General features: G+C 39.1%; 1 protein-coding gene and 1 long non-coding RNA gene across 3 annotated transcripts in view; one reads left to right on the top strand and one right to left on the bottom strand.

The window, feature by feature from the left end:
- LOC124161507 (netrin receptor UNC5B) overlaps nucleotides 1–27,274 on the bottom strand; it is a 794,019-nt gene that overhangs the window by 466,789 nt on the left and 299,956 nt on the right. The window lies entirely within an intron of this gene.
- On the top strand, nucleotides 5,979–9,674 carry LOC124161508. The gene is made up of 4 exons (XR_006865369.1): nucleotides 5,979–6,464; nucleotides 6,607–6,815; nucleotides 7,247–7,303; nucleotides 9,271–9,674. It is a non-coding gene; the product is annotated as an uncharacterized LOC124161508 (long non-coding RNA).

Below are 27,274 nucleotides of genomic sequence, written 5' to 3'. Positions count from 1 at the left end.
CTCTATTCGTGACGCGATAATTGAATCGCGCTGACTTAATCGTCTTGAAAATTGTCAAGGCGAACATAATGAGAGCCTTTTCAACACTTACCTGTATTTTAAAAACGAAAATTTTATCCCCGTACTTTTTCAAAGGCATACATTTTGTATTCGAGATGTAAGCAATTACTGATAACTATAATATTTGCGACACGGATGATTATTGAAATGAATATGTATAATGCAAGAGGCATGGAAAATGACAGCAATGAAGAAGGCAAGGGTGGAGGCATTGGAAATGCGATGCAACATTAGAGCAAAGGAAATCAAATGAATGGACTGAGATACCTTGCAAGGATGAAGTCTCATCAGATGCGTTCTCATGGTATGAAAACGTAGCTATCAAACAGTTATAACAGGAGCAATTATGAAAGTTAAGGTTAGTGAAGAGTTTGATCTGGAGTGTAGCGCTCTACGGTGCGGAAACGTGGACACTGAGGAAAGACGACGAGAGAAGATTGGAGGTATTCGAGATGTGGGTATGGAGAAGAATGGAGAGGGTGAAATGGACGGAGAGGAAAAGAAACGACGAAGTGCTGGATATGGTTGGCGAGGAGAGGCAGCTTTTAGATAAGGTACGGAGGAGACAGAATGTATGGATGGAGCGAATATTTAGCGGGGAGGGGATGTTGAAAATGGTGTTGGAGGGTAGAATGTTAGGGAAACGAGGGAGGGGAAGGAAAAGAATAGGATTTTTAGATAGATTGAAAGGGAGTAGGCCTTACAGTAATTTGAAGAAGGTAGCGCTGGAAGGAAAGGGAGGCTCCCAGATCACTTCTTTAGTACTCCATGGAGACCTAGTTTAATCGGTTGAATACTGTAATAATAGGATAACAAAAGCATAGAAAGTTAACTCAGGCAAATACCAAAAAATTAATACGTACCTTCTATTAAAAGCGCACATATGAATTATGATGCAACAGCAAACATTAGTGGAGGTATTTCTTTTTGGCAGCATATGTTGACATGTGACTATCATTCCCCTGAATACTATTTGGTGCTGAAGACGACCGTAGTAAGCCCAACTGAGCCGATTAGGGGAAAGGAAATTCCAGCGCCTTAGGTGATTGATACGGACGCCAGGACCTCGATGCAAACGGGTGAAATTTCCCACTTGAGTCGATTTAATTGCTTTTATGAACGATTAAACCTTCGACGGGGTATTTAGAGGTGATTACTATAGTGGCACTTCGCTATTTAAAGTAGCTGAATCGAAACTATTTTACATTCTTCTAAACTCTTAGAGTTGATACGGAAATTTCATCGCAACCTAGAATCATGTAAATTAGAGGCCATTCGAAACTTATTTAGAAGCATAAATTAAAATTCAAATTCGAAAGCTATCCAAAATGTAAAATGAGAGATAAATAGTATCTTGAATGTTTACGAAATTTATTACCACGTGAGGATGACGATATGTCTGCAATGGGGTAAAATAAAGTAAATAAAAAAATAACACAACTCGCCTGTTTATTGGACAATATTTTTTTATTTTTTTGCGAGCCAAATGACAATTCATTCAAGTGAAAAAATAGCGCCTATGTTACCGCTATATTTTGCCTATTTATAGGACCACCGCCTAGAATTTTTAAAAAGTTGATTGGGCGTTGATAAGCGCAGGTAAAGCGTCAGGTATTTCAAACAATTAGCTAGTTATATGACTAAGTGCTAGGAGACAACTATAATTTGGGCATGGGGGTGGTTCTTTCCAAATTAATTCGCAAAATATGGCCATATAGAGATGCAATTCAACAGCGCTAACGAGGGAATCTTTCCAAGAAAAAACAAAGAGATGGACGCTCCCAGCACTTACATGAACCATTCTTAGCCATGGGGAAGATGGTTGATTCCTTGCGGTTTGGAAGCCAAGGTTTTACGGCCGTTTGGGGTGGTTAGAGACCAATCAACTGGGTGAGAGAGTTATTGAGAGAGGGATATTTACAGGGAGAAGAAAGGATAGGTAGGTACATTCCTTGGGTTCTCGGAAAAGGGTGGTTTCCTATTATTTATTGCCTAAATCGAAACAATATTACTCCTGGAGTACGTATTTCACGCATTTAGATTTTTAAATGACGATATCCATTTTTCGCGATTAAATAAAAAGTGAAAAATTTCAAGCGCGCGAAAACGCGACGGGTAAGAATGAATGCCGGGAAAACTCCGCGTGACGTCGTTCTGGTTCCCACTGCCGCAAGTGAGTTGACCTTGGGGCGAGGCTTTGAACGCTGACACGACGCAGGATGCTAGCAGGTAGCACAGTACCCTACTAGCAGGTAGCGCTTGGCTTAAATAAGGATTATTAATACCCGATCAAACGAAGGAAACTTTCCGACCATAACCAGTTTTAATAGGCGATTATTAAGACATGTTTCCCCAAGCTCTGTGCCTCATGCATGCATTGGTAATTTCAGACGATGTAAAACTCCTATCTACTCGTATAGAAACTAGGTCCCTGTGACGTCACGTGGGCTGGAATCGCATGGGGGCCAATCTGGCCTTTTTCACATGAGGATAAAAATTGACCATTGCCATTCGTTTAAACCGGTATTTCTAAAACCAAATAATTTGTACATTATGAATACACTAATGGTGGGTAACGAATAGCCATCAATGCATTTCGTTTTCTATGATGAAAGAAACTACCCTATTAACTAAACTTCTCCATTGCACTGAAATCTTCCAATAATTTAAAAAAAAGCCAAAGACATGGGGACGAAATGCTCTATTTCTGGCATTAGAGAAATTTGTTTGACTTGGCAGCTACCAAAGACAAAACTCGATAGCAAGAATTAATCGTTAAAAGTTTTTCAATCTCCCCAAATTTAACTATTACAACAAACTCTGCCGAGTAAAATAATTTAAATCTCCAACTAAGATCTTCTAAACATTCTGTATGCTTATAATTCGAAAATAATCTGGGACTCATTTGGTTGAACTGAAGTCAAATGTGCATCTCTTTTCTTTTGATTGAGACCATTTTTCGACAGAATTTCTGTTTTTTTTTTAATATGAGCTTTAGAGTTATAAGAAGTATACGTTTATAAAGTTAATACGTTCATATATCAACATATGGGACAAACTCTCCAGAAAACAAGGGTCGACGATTCAGTTGCCCTCCTTCGGCAAATAATAGAAGTGTAAACGGAAGGATAGGAAGGTGGTGCGCGCCTTAGGCTTGGGTTCTCGCGTTTCACCCCTCATCTAGCTATCCACGCCCTGCTCTAGCCCTCTCCAAGCCCACCTGCACCCCCACAAAACACATCGTTTATATACCTTCTGCCATGAAAACACCCTCGTTTCTTTTTCCCGCCCCCATTACGAGCCATTTCCACGGATGCGGTTTGTAACTGGAGAGGCCTTAAGGGCCGCCGCCGCCAACGACTAGAGACCCCTTGCTTCTTTGAAAGGAGGAAAACTGGTGGCAAGACAAGCACTAACACACATGCAATGTGAAACTCTCTCCCCTGGGGAGGGACCCACAGAGCGCGAGGCGTGGGAACACTGACCCGGGGACAAAATGAAGCGAAAGGTTTCGATTAAAAAATGTCCACGGACCGGAAATTAAGAAAAATAAGGGTTTCTTCGCCGTTGGCCAAATTATTACAGGTTTACTTCGAATGGAATCATGCTCAGAGACATCAGATTCCTAGAAATAGCAGCAAGGTGACTTCAGTTTGCAGAGAATTTGGATAATTTGAAAGAGAGAGAGGATGAATTTTGTTTTTGGAATTTGGAAATCACGTGAAAAATTATGGACACTGGATTAGAACTTTGTTTTCGAGTTTTGGTCAAAAATAGTATTTTTTCTCGTGTGCGAATAGTTAAATTTGGAACAGTTTTATTTCCAGAACAATTTCATGATAATATTTAGAATTATTAATAGTATCATAGCTTTATTGGGAATTCACTTATGACGGGTGTAAAAGATTGATATAAATTATACGAAGTCTCCTTCAATAACATTAATGCCACCCAACAATAAACATTCGTATTTTAGAAAAAAGCTGTTAGCATTCAGTTATTATTACAGTATTCTACCGATTAAGGTAGGTTTCCATGGAGTACTAAAGAAGTGATCTGGGAGCCTCCCTTTCCTTTCAGCGCTACCTTCTTCAATTCACTGTAAGGCCCACTCCCTTTCAATCTATCTACAAATCCTATTCTTTTCCTTCCCCTCCCTCATTTCCCTAGCATTCTACCCTCTAACACCATTTTCAACATTCCCTCCCGGTTAAGTATTCGCTCTATCCATACATTCTGTTAACATAAAAATATACAAATAATTTTGGGGGTAAATATTTAGAAAATTCTAAGATACTTTTGCTAAAGGTCTCACAACGGAAGGAAAACGATTACCTTGTCACCACACAACTAAGGGAAAACTAAGACTGCCCGAGCACTACAAGCGAGGTCTGCCGTAAGAGCCGTATAGACCCCTAGAATGTTTTTCACCCCTCCCACACCCCCGGAATATTTTGAATGAAACCCCGGAACATGACACCTTGGGTGACTCACACAATGGATTTCGGCTCGACGACATGATGAAAAAAAGAACAGCGAGCTCTCTCTTGACTGGTTTCGCTTTTGAAGAGAAGAAGACCGCACGAGGAAAGATGGACGCTGCCGTTAAGATACGACGACGGCCGTCCATGACAACGGCGGCGCAAGGGAAAGCCCGAAATGAACGGAGCGAACTCCCACACCACCTGCCCTCGTCTCTCAACAAACCTGTAATTTCACGTCGTCTTCGCCCCAACTCTTACGGACTGCAGAAAGCGCAGGCAGGCGGGGAAAAGAGCCTTCTCCTCTTTTTCGAATGCCTACCACAGGGCAGGGACCACCACCGAATAGAGGAGAGGAACTGCCCCTTTTACCTTGAGGAACCAAATTTCCAGAGCCCACTCATTTTTTACGCCTCTCTCTCCATCCCTCACGCCAACAATCGCCATCCCCACCACTCCGCGACCAAAAATGGAAATGCCTTGCCCTCCACAATATCCCTCACATAATGGCCTCTTTCCACCAGCCTCCAGACCGACATGACGCGTGATACACTCACGAGCGATTCCTTTATGAACTCGGGGATCTAGAATATACCATTGAAATGCTGGTTGACGAAGTCCATATCACTGACTCACTCAAGCGATTCAGTCCGAATGTTGGTTTGGATGGGTGAGGTTAGAGATCTCTCCGGGAGCAACTTAAGGCTAAATTTAGCCGCTAAGAATACGAAAAATACTTAACGTTAGAAATACAATTATTTATAAAAATAAAGAAAACTTTGCTCCACTTTTAACCCCCCTAATATTTCGAATGAAACGCGGAACATGACAACATCTTCGGTGATTTAAAGTATATCCAGATCCAAATTCCATGTCACTGGGTAAGTCAGTGATATGGACTTCGTCAACTAGAAATTCAATGGGATGTTTTAGATCTCTGATTCTGAAACGAAATCGCTCTTGAGAATATGAAATATATTTTCATCTGCTCCGTGGCTAAATTTAGACGACCAAAACGATAAATTACGAGAGAGCTTCTGCCGAACGGATATAAATGGAAATTCGTTTTTCCCCCTAACTACAAAGGACTTTAAAAAACACTAGGGGGCAGTGGCGTAACTATGGGGGGATGAGGGGATTGATCCCCCCCAAAGCCTCGGAGAAATTAAAAAAATATTGAAAACTATTGTTTAGTGTTGACATTCAATAATTACATCTGCTTAAAGTTAAATTTTAAGCGCCAAAATTACGCAAACTGTGTTTCCGGGTATGACATTTTTCAAAACTTTTTCCGGACCCTGCCCTGGGGGGGGGGGGTCGCCACTCCAGGCGATCCCATTCCCCCACCCAAAGCATATTCCTAAGTTACGCCCCTGCTAGGTGGAACCGCACTGGAGAACTTCATTTTTATTTGTTTACAGCTGGTGTCCTAGGGCCGTATTCATAGTCGCGTCTTGATTGTTTACTTGAGACCGTCTTCATGAAGACCGCCTTATTGGTCAAGGCGAGCTTATTTGGTTGCCGCTTTCATAGTCAACAAATAAGCTCGTCTTGACGAAGCTGGTCTTGATCAAGCTGGCCTTATTTGAAACAAGGCGAGCTTCGTCAAGCAAATGCTCAAGCAAATGCTTATTTGATCGACCAATCACCGACCTCGTTACATTTGTTTACTTGACAACCAGCGCCACACTACCGCGGTAAATTCGAGTGACTTTAATAACATTCACGGAAGCCCGATCACGGCATCCGCGTCTAATAAATATCGACATAATACTCCAATGGAAAGGAAAGTATCCCTGGATATACTTGCAAATGTAAAAAAAAGAAGATAAAAGAGGAGATATGGCAACACTTCGTCGAAAAGAAGATGTTTGGTGACAAATAACGCAGATGTAGCACACGTCGTCTGTCATAACGCGAGAGGTAGGTTAACATTTTATAATTTTACAGTATGGAATACCTGTGTGTTCATTTACTTTACCGGTAAAATGTGAGTGCACGAAAAGTCATTCATTTCAATGGCCTTTGCAGCAATAATATATAAGAGGTAATTATTATGTTGCAGCGATCGGAGGCCTAACTCAAAACATGGTGGTCTAACATAAAACAAAAGGAGTGCATCGACCAAGGAAAAGCAAAATCGTATGAAAACTGGCGGAGGCAGGCCACCTAAATCCCCGGAAATTGATCCAGAGGTACAAAATATTGTTCCGGATTTGATGGATAGAACCCCGATACTTTTTAATTCCAATATGCCTCCTGATAAAATTGCAGGTAAATATTTTGTGTTGCATAAATAGTTATAAAATATGTCAATGAAAATTTATTCCTTAAAGAATGTGCATGCATGCTTGCGGATAATATTTCAATTTAGATGTAAATAGATGTGAAATAAAAATAAAGTATAGCTGAGACTTAAAATAGATAAACAAAATACGATTTAAAAATTATGAAGATTAAACAAACCGATGTAACTATAGGGCTTTCGGAAATATTTCATGTTATATTAGTGGCTTTTTATCACTGTTCCTCATAGTTGATTAACAGGCATTCGGTATCCTTGGAATAATTAAACTGCAGATATTATGGCTACTGATGGTCAACCTTACATTGCTGTGCCAATTAATTTTTCATTTTTTTGGAAGCATTTTAATTATGAAAGTCATATCAACATTCTTTTAATGTAATTATTTCTTATTTAATAGAAAAAGCAGACCTCATATCACAAGAAATAGGTGAAAACATTGAAGTAATATCCCCAGGTGAGGTATATGCTTAAGGGATGGGTATTAATGATGGATATACATGCTATTTATTTGTAGTTACATTTTAAATTCTATTTTAAAATTATTTTATGGCACCTCAAGTATGTAAATTGAAAGATATAAAATTTTATAGTTTCATACTTCTCCTTTTGCAAATGCACACAAGGCAAGAATCAATTAAGTATCATGTACCTACCATTATCAAGTATTTTATTGAATTACAAAATCTAAAATATAGCTAAATAAACTTCAATCACTGTTATAAGTAGGGAGAGATGTTAAACTTGTTTACATTATTAAATATAACAATTTATTTGCTTCATTCATTAATTGTACATACAAATGAAGTGGAGGTGGTCATGCATGAGACACAGTGTGGTGAGGCATCATTAGATCAACGTGGGTGGATTGATTTTATCATAGGTGAACATATATTTTAATTACATAGTACTTCTGTCAGCTGTGCAAAGCAGGCATTGTTTGGTACAATGGGTAAACCTTTAATTTTTGGATAACTTCACCCTACGACACCCTAACTGCCGCATTGATTGCCCTAAACATCATATGTTTCATCATGGGTTCATTCCAGTGTGGAGATGGCTTTGATTAGATGTATATCAGAAAGAGAAATATAAAAAATGAGCTGTGAGCTTGTAAGACAAATACATAACCTTTAGGCTGGTGAAGTCAGTAGGTATCGAGGTTGGTGTCCATCAGCTCTTATTCATTAACCAAAACACAATAAACAAACTAATGCACAATATTTCACTGAGGTACATGCATTATCTGTTAATGAATCCAAAATTAGGAATGGTTTTGACGGTGATTACTTAAATACACATTTACAAATTTTAACTGCAAACAAGAATAAATTAATGATATAATTTATGCTTTTAAGGGATAATTCTTTTCTCACAAATTAAAGGAAGATTTGATCAATTAATGCTTGTCGTATAGCAAAACCATCTCCTGGATGCAAGTCAGTGAATCAACTGTAACCACTTAATCTTCTCTATAATCATCTTCTACAAGAACATTATGGAATATTAGGCTCAAGTTGTGCAGCACAGCACAGGTTACAAAGACACTTGCTGACCAGAGAAGTTTTGTGGAAACACTCTTTGAAAGGCATGGAAACCTCTTCTTCCAAATGCCAAACACTCTTTCCACAAAGAAAAAATAAGGCTATAGTTAGCAGCATTGCCAATATGACTCCAAATAAGATTCTAATCTATTTAACTTAAATATGATGTATTTAGAAGCGTTATGAAGTTATATTGGTTTCCTGTACTCGAGTACCTACTCTCTACAGGCATTCCAATTAAAGTGCAACACACTATCTGAGGTGATTCCAATGTAAAATCTACATTAAGTTACACTCCACCTACATTATGTGGTCTCAGGAAAAAAAACCAGGACTCTGTTCATTTCAATAATATTCCACACCTTGGACCAGCTTCTCAAACAGCCCCTGCTGTCAATATACATATTCAGGTGTAAAGAATTCAACTTCTGAATTCTTTCATTCAATCAGGTTCTTCATAAGGCAGCAAATAAATGCAATGAAAATTTGAATGATTAGGTTCACTCATTAGAATGAATGAAAAATAAAGCATTGAAAAACCACAGAAACAACACTATTACTATAATCATATCTATGGATACCTTAGTATTATAAATTTTTTGGAATGTAACTCAATGACTTCCGAAGTGCCTAAATAACTAATCTTTTTTTTCATATCCTGATTTTAGAGGCCATGATGAGCTTTAAATGAAATTACCTCATCAGTTTTATATAAGAGATTAAAATGATAGTGTTTTTGTTGATCACAAGATTGATTCTTATAAATTAGAATATGCAGTTTCCACCTGACATACCACACAAGTAATAAATATAACCCTTAGTGATAGTTCCCCAATTATAAAACTGAGTAAATTTTCCTAAGTAAATAACTTTATTACAGCTCCTGCATCATCAAGAACAGAGGGAGGAAAAAAGCTTCGCTAAATCAGAGTTATCTTTGAAAAGAGGGTGCTATAGGAAACTAATGCAAAAGAATGAATAATGAATTTTTGTTGCTTCTTTCATTATCCCAGATGTGTTACTGTGCTATGTGTTTCGTTGATTGTAATATTGTTTTATGTGTTACATTGATTGTATTGTGTTAGAATTATTTTGTTATGTACAACAGCAATTGTGTCATTGTGTTACATTGCTTCTAAAAATATAATAATATTAAACATTTGTAATAACATCAAAGATTTGAAGAATATCATTTTCATGAAAACCTCCTTTTCTGACAACTTTGCAGGAATAAATGATTTAATGGGAGCCTGACATCATACCAAACCATTTCCTGGAAATCAGTTTGGATTTTACTTTCAGTAAATTGCATTCTAAGAGCTCTTCTTTTATTGAATAGGTTTCCAACCTGTCGGTTATGACCACTTGTGACGTGGACTGACCCTTTCACAAGGGTTTTCGGAAACCGTCACGAAAAAATATTTAAAATTACAATGATAATAAACACAATAAAAGTAGCAATGCATACAATTCCATGCTTTTTATATGGAGGTCATGGCAGCAAGAAAAGTATTTTAGTATTATGGCCCTAGGTAGGTTAAGAACCACAGCCCTGAAGGAACTTTATGGAACAATTAACCACAATTGATTCTTTAACAAAAACAGAGAGGTAAATACTCAGCACTGATTGTGAAATATACTTAGGGGAAGTACCGGTATTGGAGTAGGCCTACTCCAATGTGTAAATTGACTTAAAAACAATCATATCTTATACTTACATAATACTTATCGAGTATCACTCACATTTATGGTATAGTAATCCAAACACCAGAGGCAATACTTACTAGTTGGTTCCTCTAATTATAGAAATATGTTCATTATTGAGAGCATATTTTTCAACATTGGCATTTAAGTGATAGTGGATGAAAAGAAAATGCAAACATGGCAAATTTGTTAAACGAAAGACCCCATACTGGTAGCATGAAATGAAGATATTTTACTATTAGCTCAAATAGGTAATATAGCTGTACCTTCTCTATGTTGGCAAGGGAAGTAAGTATCGGCAGGGATAATTCGTTTATCGTCACTTACTCAATCACTTGTACTCAAAAGATGTGCTATACAAGGTACTCTTATAGGCTCTCTTAAATTAGACAGCAGCAAAAAGTAAGCACATATTAAAAGCTTAGGCCAATCTCAAGCTGTAGCTTAATTTGATATTCGAACAGCATTTAAAAAAATTGTCACCTTTTTAGAGCACAAAATAATTCATCATAATACAACTAAAATACCACAACTTATACACTGCCACAATGGTCCCATCGAAGACTGTTTTACAGCAGTCTTCAAAGCAGCAGCTATTAACTTTATTTCAAAATGTATGCCTATTTCATTCTTATTGCACTCTCGAAGATCCACAAAATACATGTTGGTAGGAACAGATATGCATTCCACTAATTGGAGAAGTTAGAAATAACTGGAAGAACAGGAATTACACAGTGCAACTAAAGGATATATTTCTTTTCAAAAGGAACAAAATATTTCATAACTGATTGACAAGCACTCCAGTACAATGACTTTGTTTTAAACGTTAGGTACTCTCTGAAGAGTATATTACTGTCATGGATAATCAGATACGCATAATGACAAGGTTAATAATGTGTAAAACAATTAAAATGGAACAATTTATGCCACAAAAGGTTTGCACAGGAGCACAATCGCGAACTGTAGGTAACGGTATGTTACTCGCACTTTCAGACACCGCTTTATCTATGAAATATTCCACTCGAACACGTAATCCACGTCAAATAAGACTCATTGATATTCGAAATGTAATTACTGAAGCATATAAGGCGAGGTATCCTCTCCTTGCAATGAAAAACAATGTTTTACACACTTTACCGGTTGTCCACTTCCCATTTTGTGACAGCAATGAAGTGAATCAAGTCGTCAGAGAAGTTGGCACAGATTACATTAGAATTTACGGCATAACACGCAGGATACGAATCAGCCACAATTTTACGTCCTTAAACCTTCTTTTTAGGAATATATTCACCACTCCTTTCCATACCTTACAGCCTAATCTATTCTTCGAAACACTTCATAACTCGTCGAATTTCGAAGCAAAATACTAATAATTTCCATAATTAGTAATAAAATTCGAGTAAAAACGTCAGAAAACTGTAATTTGTCCGGATTCCAGCGGATAACGTAACACAAACTTGAATGAGCATTTGCTCAAGACGGGGTCGACGTCGACTTGACGAAGGCGATCTTATTCGTTGTCTTATTTGATAAACAAGACGACCTTTGACGACTATGAATACAGGCGCGCTTGAGCATTTGCTTGTTTACAATAAGGCGCGACTATGAAAGCGGACAAGCTCGCCTTATTACAAGGCGAGCTTGATCAAGCTCGTCTCATTCAACAATGACTTGAGACCGTCTTGTTTAGCGACTATGAAACGGAAATAGCGAATAAGATCGTGCTTGAGGCGATCTTCATCAAGCAAATGCTCAAGACGCGACTATGAATACGGGCCCTAACATCCTCCGCCACGAACCTGTTGAGCCTCCTCGTGGGGTAGTATGTAGATGTAGATATACTGTCGCATTCGGCACGTTGTAACCGTAGTGATCATGACGTAAGGACCAACTGATCATAGGGCAATGAATTCAAGCACTGGTCCAATCACAGCGATTTCTGCTCGTGAGTACATCTACATCTACATTATACCCCGTAAGCCGCCTAAAAGGCGTGTGGCAGGGGGTTTTAGGACACCAGCCGTTTACAGCTGAAGTCTTTCTGCACCGGATCCCATACGCTCGCTGCAATTCAAGGTGCGGTCGGACGAGAGCGAAATAGCACCTTTCTTTTACTTTCTCATCCGAAAATCTTCCCACAATACGCTTGACGAATTCTAATTTCTTCAGGGCAATGCCGCAAATATTCTTTATGTGTGTTCCCCACGTGAGCTTCGACGTTATCGTAACTCCCAGGTACTTCACTTCGACTGTTGCCTTTATGTTATTACCATCCACTGCATAAACATGGTTAGAGTTGGACGAATTCCGCAAGAAATGTACCGCCAATAATTTGCTCAGATTAAGTTCGAGTCCCCACTCTTGCCTCCACAAATGAACGTTGTTTAAGTCAGATGATAGTATTTCATAGTCAGAGTGATCACTAATTTCGCGATTGATGACAGCGTCGACAGCAAATAAACGTATTTTACTGCTAATGCGGGAGCAGAGATCATTAATGTGCATAATGAACAAAAGGGGGCCGATTACGCTTCCTTGTGAAACACCTGATGTAACTTTTACAACATCAGTGCTAATTCCGTCAAGAAATACTTTTTGTTTACGAGTAACGGAGGATTTGAGGAGAGAGTGTGTTGGGCGGATGTGGCAACTTGTGTGGAGCGAGCAGTGCAGGGAAAAGAAAAAGTGCCGCACCCACCCAACCACCACGCCCACATGCACCGCACCCAATAGGAACACTCCCAACCGCCTCGCCCTTCCACCATCCGCCATGAAATCAACATCATGATCGGATTGAGTGGAGAAAATAATGGCATGCCAATCAATGCGAGCAATTTCACCGACTGCTGCCCCGCGCATAAATTCACGGAGAAGTCTATTCCATTATTGGTAGGCGATATTTACTCTTTAATAGAATCTCTTTGCCATTGTATTTTGGGCGACGACTGAATCACATTCGGCGGTAGAAAAAGATAACTTACAACAAGATACAATCGAATTTCAATGCATGAATTCACGAATATCTGCGGTGGAACCAGTGGCGTAGACAGGGGGAGGTCCGGGGGGTTCAGACCCCCAAATATAAAAAAACAATCATTTTCCTTCATAAAATAAAATATCGAAAAATAATGAATTTAAAAAATATTTCTTTAACAAATGAAGTTTTTTCGATTATGAAAAGTGTAAAATTAGATTAAAACCCATTACTTAGTACCCTCCCCTGGTTTTGGACCCCCCGGAACGAAATTCCTGGCTACGCTACTGGGTGGAACGTGTTCAACCATTATAGACAAATATATAGTCTTGCTATGGTATTTTCGCCATTGTTTTGGGCAGACATTGAATTTCTCTTAAAGGTAGAAACAAGATAACTTCTTGTCAAATTTCAAGTGGGCTGCATTCCTATTTTCATTTCAACTATTCATGATAACCATCTACGAAGTAAATAGCGACTAAAGCAAAATGAGTGACAGTTATGCAAAAACCCTCTGTCTTACAATAGGAAATTTATTCTAGGAAGTCTTCCATTCCTTGAGGAAAAAATGAGGCATACATTTTTCTGGACACAGGGACCAATCTTCTTTTTCGTCCCCACAATTCAATTGTCTCGGCATACGAAGAACGTCGAGGCAAGGATGCGTGAGAGATGTCACATGATTCTGCCCTGGGTCCAATAAATGCCATAAGCTGCAAAAATATGCAAGAATTTTTCATAACCGCGACGGCTGACTTCTTACTAGGTGGTTATCTCGCAGCAGAAGGGGGGTGTGATGTCTGGGAGAAACGGTCAAGGGCCGACAATTGACCTCAGAAGGAACCCTACACTCTCTCGCCGTCTAGTGGCGGTGGGTTTCCTGCTGTGAATATTTTGCGAAAAGGATATAAGAGACCAAATCCTTTGGTTTTCCCACTATAGGCACATTTCTACTGTCACGTTTTCTTGAAATGTTTCGCTCTGACAGCATAAGATCATATTTCGCATGATCGTAATTCAATTTATCACCATATTCTTTCAATTCAATTCTATTATTTGTATTTTATCAGTGGCGCCGACTCAATGGGGCCTGAGGGGGCCCGAGCCCCCTCCAAAATTCGTAATGGGTGTGAGGAACAAATGCGTCAGGCTTGTCTATTTTCCCCGGAGTGTCCAGATATCGAGATTCGAGTCATCAGGGTTCTAATATTGATCATATGACTCTTCTAAAGGGCTTAAAAAACTAAAAACTCACAACTCATAAAATTACCCGGGGCAAGATCGCCGGTTTGGGCTCTTCCAACATTTTTTGTAAGTAGGTATCCATGTATTTTATGCAATTTTCATGTTTTATTTCAATTGTCTTTAATTAATTTAATATTCTACTCTATCTCGCCGTAAGCATTTACATACGTGAATAGTATTGTGACCCTAAGCAGTAGTATAATACTGTAGCTCTCCACATCTCACTATCCCAAGCTTGTCCTTTCACTTCCCCGAGGTTTTTCCTCCCTGTATTCTTCCGAATCTATCCTAGATACTATAGAGTTTAATTAGGTGAACTTTTGTAGATTTTGGCTGTTCGAGATTGCTATGCCCCTTAATTTTTCCTGTTTTCTTTATCAACAAAGGCTATACCTCGTCAGTTGCCTGGAATATTTTTGTCTGCCATAACGCTTTCGTAGCAATGCATTCTGTGAGTTTGTCTTTTAGTAATCAATATTATTCCATTTATCACATATCTCAGCTTGCTTGCCCAAGCGGGAAACGTTTCACCAATTCAATAATTGGAATTGGATTAGGCTTAACACGCAAAAAAGAGAATTCACCACACATTGCCCGATTTTTATTGGCTCGGGAATTTCCTCACAATGTGGCAAGTTTGTAGTAAAACTGCTTTTTGCCCGAAGGAGGTCATTATTTTTTTCTTTCCCAACTTCCCAATTTCTTTTTTCAATGTATGTGGCATTACTCCCTCTCCATAGATCCCTATCGGGTTAATGCTAACATAGAATAATCTCCATATAACTTTTATTTCATCCGCATAATTTTTATATTAGGCTATTTTCTTTCTCCGAGGATATTGAAATAAACAGTTTCAATTTTCCACTAATTTAAACTTCTATTTCTTTTATTATGGAGTATAACTTCATAATCGTAGAAAATATCAAGTGTTGATTTCAATATGGAAAAATTCCACTCCTACACGCTTGGATCTTATGATTGTATCTCCCCGTGGACTTTTCCGTGGAGTTAATTTTATTGAAATATTTTCCATGCTTGCTGTTTTCCAGTTTTATTAATTAATAGGACATCTGGTGCATTTTAGTACATGGTTTTGTCGGTGAGTTATGATTATTATTATTATTATTATTATTATCATCGGCGAGGGAATATTAGACGAGTAAGGAAGGGAAGGGAGAGGGCTATCGTCATGCGCGCACGGACTCACTCAGAACTCAGACAATCGTTCGGAATTCCCCATTTCTTATTCCGTCCATAATAGAAACCACTATGATCAGGACCAGTGTGGGTGGCGAAGGCATAAAATGGCATTGGATTCCTCGCAAGGCAATGGAATTGTCCAGTGGAGGGCGCATATTAACGTCCTCCCCACCGAAATTTCCTTGCGTGAGAGGGTATAGACGAAACTTTACGACCTCTCTCGGTCAATTGAAAACGAAAGGACCATGTCTCATTTCATCTGTGTACGTACGCATCCACACTCATATCGCTTGTTCATAAAATATTCTCTCAAAATCCCTCCACCGATTTCAAGTCGCAAAAGGGTCTCGAAGAAGTGTGAATGGTACTCTCAAAAAGCCGCTAAGAGTTTTGACGACGAAAACATTATCAAGGGCTTGGAAATTGCCTTCCGAGCAATATCATTCTCCGTAATATGCGAAGGGGATTCAAATGAAAACTTAAAGCTCATCGCTTAACGTAACAAATTGATGATAAACCTGAATAAATAACTCACGTTTTTAAAACTTGCTACAAGATATAAAAAAGCATGGAATCTTTTATATTATTTCAAATGTATAGATACTTTTTCTCAAATCATACGCAGCCAAACTCTACAAATGAGGTACCAAAATGCCACACAGAAATAAAAAATACCACAGAATTTATCAGAGAACATGCGACGGCATATCTTACTTCCTAAATATTGCTATTGTTTCCTAAAATTGGTTTTTAAATAATTAAAAAAAAACAAAAAAAAAACAAAAAAACTGTAAATATTCCTGACGTTAACGGCTCACAAACTGACATGTGTTCATTTGCAACAATATCTTGCATTCTTTAAATAACTTTTACAATAAATAACTTTAATCAAAATGCGGCTGATTCCACATTCAAGTCTCTTGTTGATACGTAAGTATGAGTCATCATGTTCGTTTAACATAGGATAGTGTAATTACTTCCAATGTTGTGTGTAAAGAGGTCCTCTGACTTCAATTTGTACACGAACATTCCAATTAAATTTGTACATAATACCCTGCCTTTTTTACATTTTAAAATTAGAAACGCGCCTATCCCTTTGCGGACCTGCATTGAAAAGAGCGGGGGAAGCCCACTGGGAGCGGGCGCAGCACGGTCGTTAGCTCTTATTAAAGCCCTAATTTTATTGTCGAACAGGAAGAAAAATAATAATAATAAACGTCTTTATTGGGCGAGATTGGGACTAGAGAGTCCCATCTTCCATCCAGCCCCTAGGAAAGGAATGATGAAAAGTCGAGTAGTTTTTTAACCGATTTGTGATATTCTGTATTTTAAATTTTACTTTAAGTAAGTATTTTAAGCTTACTCCGCTAAGTAAAACTTTAACATCTGACTATAAAATCCTATCATGGATGAAAAAAACTTTCATTGATTTTATTTCACTCTTCAGGTCGAGATAATCCCTTCCATAAATTACCAAATTATAATAAAAACAAAATATACATGTTTAATAAACCTTTGACATGAATCAATCCATTCGAGAGCTATAGACATAATATGCGTTCAAAGGCAGATAATATCACTTCATTCTCATTTACAGTTTACCTCGGAGCCGTAAAGTAGTAGGGTTTCAAGATTATTTTTCAAATCTCGTCAAGAATCTCAGGATAAAAACGGATTTTAAGTGGCAAGATAGAAAGATTCAGTCAGAGCATGACGAAGAAGAGAAGACAAAGCAAAGAGATAAGGAAGGAGTACATCCAGCAAGTTGTCAGGCGTCCAATCATATAAGTTCAACCGATTCAGTAGTTACATAGCGGAAGTTCGAAATATTGAATTGAAATTTATTTGCACTTTTCCATAATGATTATTATGTAAAATAGATTAACTGCATTTCATTTCAATACACTCATATATATATTTAAATAAAATCTTTTTATGGGCATAGTCTTTTGTGCACCATTTACTTACATAAAACATTACACCTCAGTTCCTTCACTCCTGAAGTCCTCATCCTCATCTTCGAGACATCACGGATACGATGACACTGCCTCAGTAAGTTAAGCAACACTTTTTAATTTCTATTTTCCAACCCGCTGTCCATTTCTTACTCTAGCAGATAATGGCTGTAGAGCTCTCTAGGAAATATTCTATAGGAAATTATGACCATCGTTTCGCTTCCCTTCCCGCAGCTTTCTCTTTCGGCTTCATAAATTCTGACCACATTAATACAGGACTGCGAATAATTCAAGTCTTCCAGCGACGAGCAGGAGGGAATCTGATGACGCGTCCGAATGAACTGAATTATGAACGCCTCAAAGACAGGTCTGAAGAGAACAGTCAAAGAAAAATAAAATTACATGCTCATAGAAATGTTAGATGAACGGCTCAGGTGAGATAAACATGAACGCATAGTGAATGCCATCCATGACTCTTCAAAGAAATGGCAATAAAACGCCGCACGTCCTGTGCTGAAATTGAGTCGCTCCTAGACTATCTCGATGTCTTTTCCGAAGCTTATTTCTACATTCCATATTTATCTTCATAAATTATATTTTTCATCCATAGATTTCACCTTTCACAATTCACTTTCGAGCTGAAAAAATTACGGATTAAAAGAAAACGATACACATGACTACGGACCTTCGCGGACGAAAACTTTTACGCTAATACAATTTCGATCACACACAATGCTAATTTTCCTTTCTGATTTATTTTTTGTTCAATGAAAAATTCAAAAATCAAGACGCGCGTGCAAAAAATGATTACGCGCACCATAAATTTAGCCGTTTTGTCAACTTCATGAGCTTTGTAACTCAACCCAGGGATAAATACTACGTCTACGACATTCATCTTCCACAATAGTAGTTTTACCTAGGTTAAGTTACAAAGTTCATGAAGTTGACAAAACGGCTAATTTTACGGTGCGCGGAGTCATTTATTGCACGCGCGTGTTTACATTTTTGAATTTTTCATAAAACAAAAAATGAATCAGAATTGAGAATAAAATTTCCTTTAAAATGACGTAGTATTCATTATTATGACATGCACTGAAGTCCAGATATAAATTTGCTAAGTACAGCGGCGCATCATTTCGACGCCGACAGTAGATAAGCGGATTTGATTCGGCGGTCGATTCTTGAGCGTTTGTGCAGTGGAAATATTGGTACGTTGTTCGAAATGGATGGGAAGGGCGGCGGCGACACAGCCAGTGCATGCGTGAGTCCCACACCTCGGCGGGAATAATTGCTTTTGACGCCCGGGGACATCAACGGAGGCGCGCCTACTGCCCCTTCGGTGGCGGCAGATAGTAATTCCCGGGTCATTACCAAAAAGGAAAGGCTCGTCGGGGGCTACTTAGCATTGCGGCATTTCTCGGATTCGATTAAGTAGTCAAGGGACGAAGTCATTTGTCACACCTCAGAATGGACCACGGGGGCGATTTTTTCTCTTTTCCACGACCGGTCACTTAACGGGAAGGAAGACGGAGGAGACGGAGAGCAGCCCTTAAATCAAAAGAGGCTTTATAGAGAAGGGAAGACGCTTGATTGCAAGCAATGGTCGCGTTCATAAATTATCTTCAATTATCGATAGTGATTGGGTTTGAAAAATAAAGAGCCGCGTTTTTCTCTGACGTTCAATCCGTACTTCCTCGGGCTATTCTTGGATAAAAATGGACGGCTGTAACCCGTATGCACACAAGGCGATGATGTCACGAGCAGGCCGGATTTATCCAAAGTTACGCTATAGGAACCTCTCCATTGAGCGCCCCTCCTCACTTGAGCACCCCCCGATTTTAATGATAAGGCATAGCCACTTGTACGAGTTAAGGTTCTGAAAAAAGCAATAAACAGTTATATGGCTGAAAGCAAAAGTTTATGCTTGAATTTTTACGCAGGGAAAACATTCAAGTAAAGAGAAACAGCTTGGAGTAAAACTACATGAAACAGTTCAAATTTTATGCAACTAAAACAATTTATGAATAACCTTTCCAAAAATAATGCCTAGCCTTAATTCATTCATAACAAAAAAGATGAGTAACTACAAAAATAATACATTACGTAAGTACTGCTGTAACTGAATGAAATGCCACCCCTGAAGGCGCCCCTTGGACTGCGACGTCCCTTGGCACCGCCTATTTTGCCTACCAGTAAATACGGCCCTGGTCACGAGCCATCCCAAGCAGGTCATCGCTTCTCAGCTAATCCTCGGATTTTATCGCTTGCATCTTCGTCATTCTCTGCAGTAATTCCCGATAGGGGTCGCTGCTCCTAACATCATCATAGCGACATCCATCGCTTTCAGTCAAACCCTTCTCCCTCAAATCATTCTCAACACAGTCCTCCATCTTCTCTTAGATCTTCCCCTACTTCTCTTCCCTTCTATCTGCAAATTTCGAATCCTGCTCCCCACATACTACTTCTCAAAACATGGCCGAACTATTTCATCTTTCTCTCCTGCATCTCCCTCGGGATCTCAACAGTCACTCCTACAGTCTCCTCCATCATCATCTTATTCCTAATCCTCTCTCTTCTTGTTTTCCCCATTATGCACCAAAGCATTCTCATCAACACTTTCACAGCACTCGCTTGTTTCCTTGCGATTAATTTCCCCGAGAGCGATTCCTCCCCACAGTGAAAGGTTCTTCTGGAGCGAGTAAATAAATTAAAGCCCAAATGACGTCACCAGCTCATGCCAAACGGGCGGTCGCTTTCGCGTTGTCTTATAGAGAACTTACAAGAGAATAAAGGAACGGGGAAGGATGTTTTTTCTTCACAACTCATCTTTCCTTTCCATCTGTCGAATTTGGACAATTGGGACATACGGTCCGAGTGAATGGCCTTATTGTCCTAACATAAAACAGCACTCGTTAAAACTTAAGAAAAATTGCGTAATTGATCCAGGACGGAGGATCTTAGGACGGTTATTCAATTAGATGAAAGACGTTATTAACAAAAGTATGCACGCAGTAAGTTTTGCAATCAATACCGTATTGTAATAAAAAATGTAACAACAGAGCTCATTTTGTCTCAATTCATGGGGTACGATTGAATATTTTAAGGGTAGTCAGATCAATAACCGATGCTTAAGGCTTAATTTACGCTTAAAGGTTGTCTATAATAGAATATACAGCAGATAAATCTATTTCCTCAGCTTTTTTCCGGTAAACGTCAACATTTATAACGTGCTCTGTCTTTTTACAAATCAGGAAATGGCATTTGAGGTAAATATTTTGGATCGAAGGAATTCTTGGAATCCACGGAGGCGCAGTAAACATTTAAACACAAAGGAAGGTGCAATGGGAAGAGGAAGATGCTGTATTTATCCCATTTCCCAGAATGACCCGAGGGGAGGCCAGAGTGGAACAAAGAAGGAAATAAAACAACCCTCGCCATTAGGGCGGAATGGGGCTGTTCAAACGTCCACAGGATTAGCTGGGGGGCTTAAAAATTTTGAACCCGAATGAAATTTCTATTGCCGAGGTGGGGAATTCCTTCCTTGGGAGGACTACCACCAGATGGGAGCACTTCTGAGAGGCGATTTCTTCCCGTTCCTAACGGCGTCGTAACTAAGGGCAACGGGCACAAGAAGAGGTGGGCGGGGACGGAGAATGGCTCTGGACCCAAATTCCACTTACGCTCCCTGCCGAGGGAGGGCAGCACCGTCGGCGCCCCTTGTTCCTAGAGTATTCGTCCAACATTTTACGTCCACAGGCACCACTAACAAATGAAATTGACCGTTTTCGTGCATACTCGTTGAAAAATCTTTTATTTATCTAACCGTACAGTAATTCAGCAGAAAAATATAAAATTTGTTGCTCAGCACGTGAAAAAACACCATTTACAAGGAAACATTTCTTCCTATTTTAAGTAAAAATGTTACACTTGCAGTTATAACAGAAAATTCTTCCAGCTGTGCGATGGATACCCCTTAATTAATCCTGTAGTAATTAATTATGTGGGTAAATAAATGAATTCATTGGAAGCAATGACACACATTTTGATTCTCACGATGTGAAGACTCCGGACATGTAAGTGGAAAGACACGCCCCTTTACACTCAACCAATGAGATAGACGATGACAATATTCATAGTTTTCAGTTAGAGGTTTCAACTTGCACATGCGGAGGGCGTCGCATTGGGCTTGTAAAGCTTGAGGTTCAGAGCTAGTGAATGAGTTTTTGTCGTCGGAGCCAACGTGTTTCCCTAGCAACGAATCCACTGTGCATGGGTGATCTAGACATGGAGCGCTACAAATCAAACTCCGCTACGTGACTGTGGCCAAACCGATTGAACTCCACTTGTAATGAAAGAACTTTGAATCACTATTCTCTTCCGTTGAAAACTGTTAGGGCTTTTTGATAGTACTATTACATAAATAGTGATGTGATGCAGCATAATAATAGTAATCAAATTACCGTTGCGTAAATTGTCACTGTTGTGTTAAACGTTAATTAACATTTGTGCTTAAACAACTGATTTTGTTATGTTAATAGCTTCGGTGGTGTTACACGTTAATGAACAGTAACCAGTGATATACTATGAGAACATGGATTGCCTTTATATACCTAGTTTACATTCTACATCACGATGAGATCGCATAGGGAACCATTACAACCTAAACTGCCGTATGTAATCCAGTTCCAGGAGATAGGCCCGCTAAATGTCTTCTAAATATCTCCATCTGACCATGAGTTGTCCCACAAACAGTGATGTATCAAAGTAAATATAAATGAATTGCTGCTAACGATTAACTCTTTAGTAATTTTTACTTGTCATCGATATTTTTCGAAAGTAGTTTTTACTTGTAAACTACTCCACAGCTACTCCGAGTAATCGTTACACTCTAGTATTCAAAGGTGAAAATCTGAGTCCTAACAGCATTTGCAGAAAGACAGCTGCATTAACCCCATCCACAGGAGTACATTTTTCCAGAACATATTATTTCAACTTATAGTGCCTACCTCAAATTTTTTAATTATTATTTTAAGTAATGACATAAAAGTGTAATTACAAGCATGTTTGCTAGCTACCACTCCATGTTTGATCAAACATTGACATAGATGGCACCATGCAGAGGTGCAAAATTAAAATTATTACAATTTGGAGGAATAGAAGCAGGCTATGTGACATGTTTAGAATAATGAGTGGGGAAAAAGCATGGAAAGAATTTGGGAAGGACATTTCAAAACCCACTTTTGTTGGACAAAATGATCACCAGTTCAAGATAAAGCGCCAATCACAAAGGACAAATGCAAAGCAGTTCTCCTTCTTGAATAGGACCACAAGGGACTGGAGCGACCTACCAGCAAAACTATTTGAGCCCTTCGCGAAAAAATTACATAATTTTAAAAAGCTGTTGAAGAAGTAGGGAAGTGGGCTTTTTATAATGTTTTCTATTGTTTTTGAATAATATTTACATGTTACCACCAGGCCAATGGCCTACTTGTAACAATTTATTAATAATAAAGTTTATTTTGCTTTTTATTCTGCTGAATACGTCTTCGAACAGCACTCTGTAATTTTCACTAAATGCAAATCTGAGAGTGCAATTGCAACTGAGCCCTTTTCAATACTTTTCCTATGACTGCACATAAATCCTCTTCGGGCCGAGAGTCAGTCGATGGGGCATATCAGGGCGTTGGTCGCATATCCGCATGAGATGAAGGCGCGGAGCGGGTAATGGCGCTCCCAATCTGGAAGGCGGCCGAAATGGAAAATTCAAATGAGAAGCCGAACCCACTGGAAAGCGCACAGGAGCGAAGGCGGGAGGGAACCCACGCTTCCTCCAATCGCCAGTCCTCCGTCAATTGTTTCTCGAGCAGCCCTGCCCTGACAAAAGACGAACGGGTTCCGTCCCACACATACGGCGGCACGAGCCGCGCATTCGGCTTCCGAAGCAGCAAGCGACGCTCATTCGAGGCACCTCAGAAAGAGGGAGTGTTGCCTAACCGCTGATGAATGTTTATTTCATAATCCATTCGCCCGTCGAAGACAAAAACATGTCAAACCTTGATGGTGAAAAAGAGTGCAGTTCATGAAACAAGTATCACCGATATCAAATAAATATTATTATGAAGAAGCACGAGCAGTTTCCACAAATTTTAATTTATACACCACCGGTTTTCACTTTACAAAATCGTCAGGTACATCAGGCACAGTACCTGATGATGCTGTAAAGCGAAACCGGTAGTACATAAAATTAAAATCTGTGGAAACTGCTCCTGCTTCTTCATTACGTTCCGTTTTCACTCCATCTAGCCTGAAACCACAGATTATATACAGATTATAATTTATTTTATGCCAGACTTGGACAAAATTATTACAAAAAAATATTTAGATGGTCAGGGCAAGTTTGCATGTAGTAATTTACTAATCACCTCGCTACGTCTTTCCTCACACCTCATCCAACTTCTCTCTTTGGTTCACTAACAAGGCCTACTCATTTTCATTTACATTTCAACCCATGATACCTTATGCCAGCATTAGCCAAAATTACCAATGATAATTAGGTCGAAAACGCACCATTCTCAAACTACGAAAAAATTTGAGCCTAGCGTTCCATTAGGGTGGTTTCCCATTATTTTTTTGCTGTCTAAATCGAAAGATTATTACTCCTGGAGTAAGTATTTCACGCTTTTACATTTTAAAATGACAATATCTATTTTTCGCGATTAAATGAAAAGTGAACATTTTCAAGCTTGCGAAAACGCGACGGCTAAGTATGAATGCTGGGAAAAGCCCGAGTGACGTCATTCTGGTTCCCGCTGCCAGGCGCTTGGCTTAATTAAGGATTATTAATACCATTTCAAACGCAGGAGACTTTCCGACCTTATGTACTTTTAATAGGCGACTATTAAGAGATGTTTCCCTGAACTCTGTGCCTCATGCATGTATTGGTAATCTCAGACGATGTAAAAATCCTATCTACTTGCATAGAAAATAGGTCCCTGTGACGTCACGTGGAGTGGCATCGCATGGGCGCCAATCTGACCTTTTTCAAATGAGGTTAAAATTGACCATTAAAATTCGTCTAAACTGGGATTTCTAAAACCAAATAATTTGTATATTATGAATACACTAATGGCGAGTAACGAATCGCAATCAACGCCTTTCGTTTTCTTTAATGAAGGTACCCTATCGTATGCCATCCATCGCCTATTTCGTTCCTTCCTTGTTAAACGAGTGCAAATTCTGTTTTCTCTTTAATTCAAGTACCCAAAGGTAATATTTCTTATGGCAATAAGTCTACTTTTACCGGTAATTTTGAGGAATCATTTTTTCGTCTTCGAGAAACCTCTATCAAAATAACTTGAAGTGCAACACGAGGAGGACAATTTTTTTGGATTCAGGAACAATAGCATTCATTTTCAATCCGTACAAATGGTATTAAAATCTTTACCAAGTTATGCGAACAGTCCATGATCCCGAAAGTAGTCGACCGAATATTTTGAGCCTATCCCCGTCTCTAGTAAGTATTATCAACCCTTAACAATCACCACGCCACCAAATCATATTCCATTTGTATTATTCATGAGAAGATGTCACGGATTGGAGCAACTCTAATTGTGACGGTAGGAGAGGAATCGGGACATTAACTACAAAAGGAATCCATGGAAATTCCTGAAGCCTTGCAGTCTGGTAATCACGAAAACTGTTTCCGAATCATTCATGGGATAACGAATCGCAATCGATGCCATTCTTAGATGAAGGAAACTACCCTATTGGCCGCGAGTTTGCCCTGTGGTCGAATGCTCTGTACAACTCATGGCTTCGAATGCTTTGTCTATTAGAGATCGCGATGTATCCAAGTTGTGTTATTAAGAAATGGTGCGTTTTCAACCTAAACGCCATTACAAATTTTGGTTAATTCTGGCATCAGCTATCCAGGGTTAAAATTTAGTGACACCATTGTTCTCTACCCTGCATAAATCCTATCATCTTCCCTCCCCTCCAACGCTTGCACAACGTTTTCCATCTAATAATATTTTTATCATCCCCTCCCCGCACAGTATCCGCTCCAGCCAGACCATCTGTCTCCTCCGTATCTCTGTTAGAAGTTTCCTTTCCTCACCATGTCTTACACTTCCTAGTTCTATATCATCTCCGTTCATCTCTCACCTTTACCAATCTCCTCCATCCAGACATCTAAAATCATGAAATAATAAGCCAAAATGTAAGGAGAAAACATTACTTTACCAATTTTCAACTGAGCAATTACAAACATTTCACTCAAAATAGGCATAAGGCTGTTACCAGACAGTTTATAGCCCAAAACAAGGTCAACTACTTGTTTCAGTCCTTCTGCCTTCTGACAATAACAAAGAATGGAATTTATTTTAGCAGGGCTTTACTTACTCATTGCAGGCAGCAGTTAAAATGCTTGCATAATGCACATACCTGGAAAGGAAGAAAAATACCATTAAGTGCACAGGAGCGAAAATTCTTCGCTTTTTTTTCAAATTTGATGAAAATATCCACAATAATCAATATCGAAATTACGACACACATCAGGACGGTATTGTAGTGCCTGTATATACAGGATATGTTTCACTTGAGCAGTATTAACTTTGTTACCACCAGATGATAGTAGTCACCACAAGGCGATAACCTACCTGTGGTAATTAATCTATCTATATGTATAAAAATCAATTGCTGTTCGTCAGTCTCGGTAAAACTCGAGAACGGCTGGACCGATTTGGTTAATTTTGGTTTTAAAATATTCGTTTAAGTCCCGGGAAGGTTTAAAGGTGAGAACATTATTTCGCAAGGCCCATGAGGCCCTTGAATTGGCCATGGATCATTTCCTTAAGAAATACATGTAAAGTTCTTTATTAATACCTGTAAGCCTTTTTTTATTTTGCATATTTAAATTAGTGATAATGGTCACATACAGTTGAAACATAAACCTTTGAAAAGAAAAATGAACAGACGTTCTTACAATAGCAATCGACTATCGTTTTCGTAGATGTAGATAATTTTTAATTGAAACATAAAGCAATAAAGTTGACCAAAGTTCGTTCGGACGTAGTAGAAGAAAGATTGTCTGAAATAAAACTTTTACGTCTGACCCTGAGCAAGATAAGAATTAACACGAAAGAGGAGGAAAAACGTCAGACTCGGTTGCAATTTTTTGGAATTTTTCAACCATGATGATGGCATGGGAGCGTGGCAGCCGAGTAGGCAAGAGTATTTGGCTTCTGATCGAGGGGGACCGGGTTCAGACCCCGGGTGGATCCCTCGGACGTCACCGGTGAAAATACTCGAACTGCGAGGTGGCCAAATGAAAGGAACTATCCCCCCTACGCTGAATGAGTCAAGTTCACACGCCTGTGGCGTAGTTCGGAATGAGCTCTACTCTCACCTAACCAAACCAACCATCGGGTTGAAAATGGGAGAGTTAAGACGGAAGGAGACACCAACTTTTGGTATTTTTCATGCAATCAAAAATACATGGACGCATATTTCAAACGGTTTAACCGACAAAGGTTTTTGACGGATCACCATAGTTACCGTGAGAATGACTATTACCCTCAGCAACCTAGGCAAGGTGTATGTTTGATTAAAGCGTGGAAAATGACTAAAGTTTGTGTTTTCTCTCCATCATCATGAGGGAGTCGAGAGCAGTGCGAGCGTGAGTTTGCCGGAGAGAAGGGAATAATACTTAATGAAAAAGGCATCCCGCGGCGAGGCGTCCCTTCTTCTTTGGACCGGCACGCCCTCTGCGCCACGCCTCCGATCACAACACGCGGCGATCCAATCCA

Source organism: Ischnura elegans, chromosome 6, assembly GCF_921293095.1.
Source record: "Ischnura elegans chromosome 6, ioIscEleg1.1, whole genome shotgun sequence".
Lineage (NCBI taxonomy): Eukaryota > Metazoa > Arthropoda > Insecta > Odonata > Coenagrionidae > Ischnura > Ischnura elegans.
This window is presented reverse-complemented; position numbering and strand designations above follow the sequence as displayed.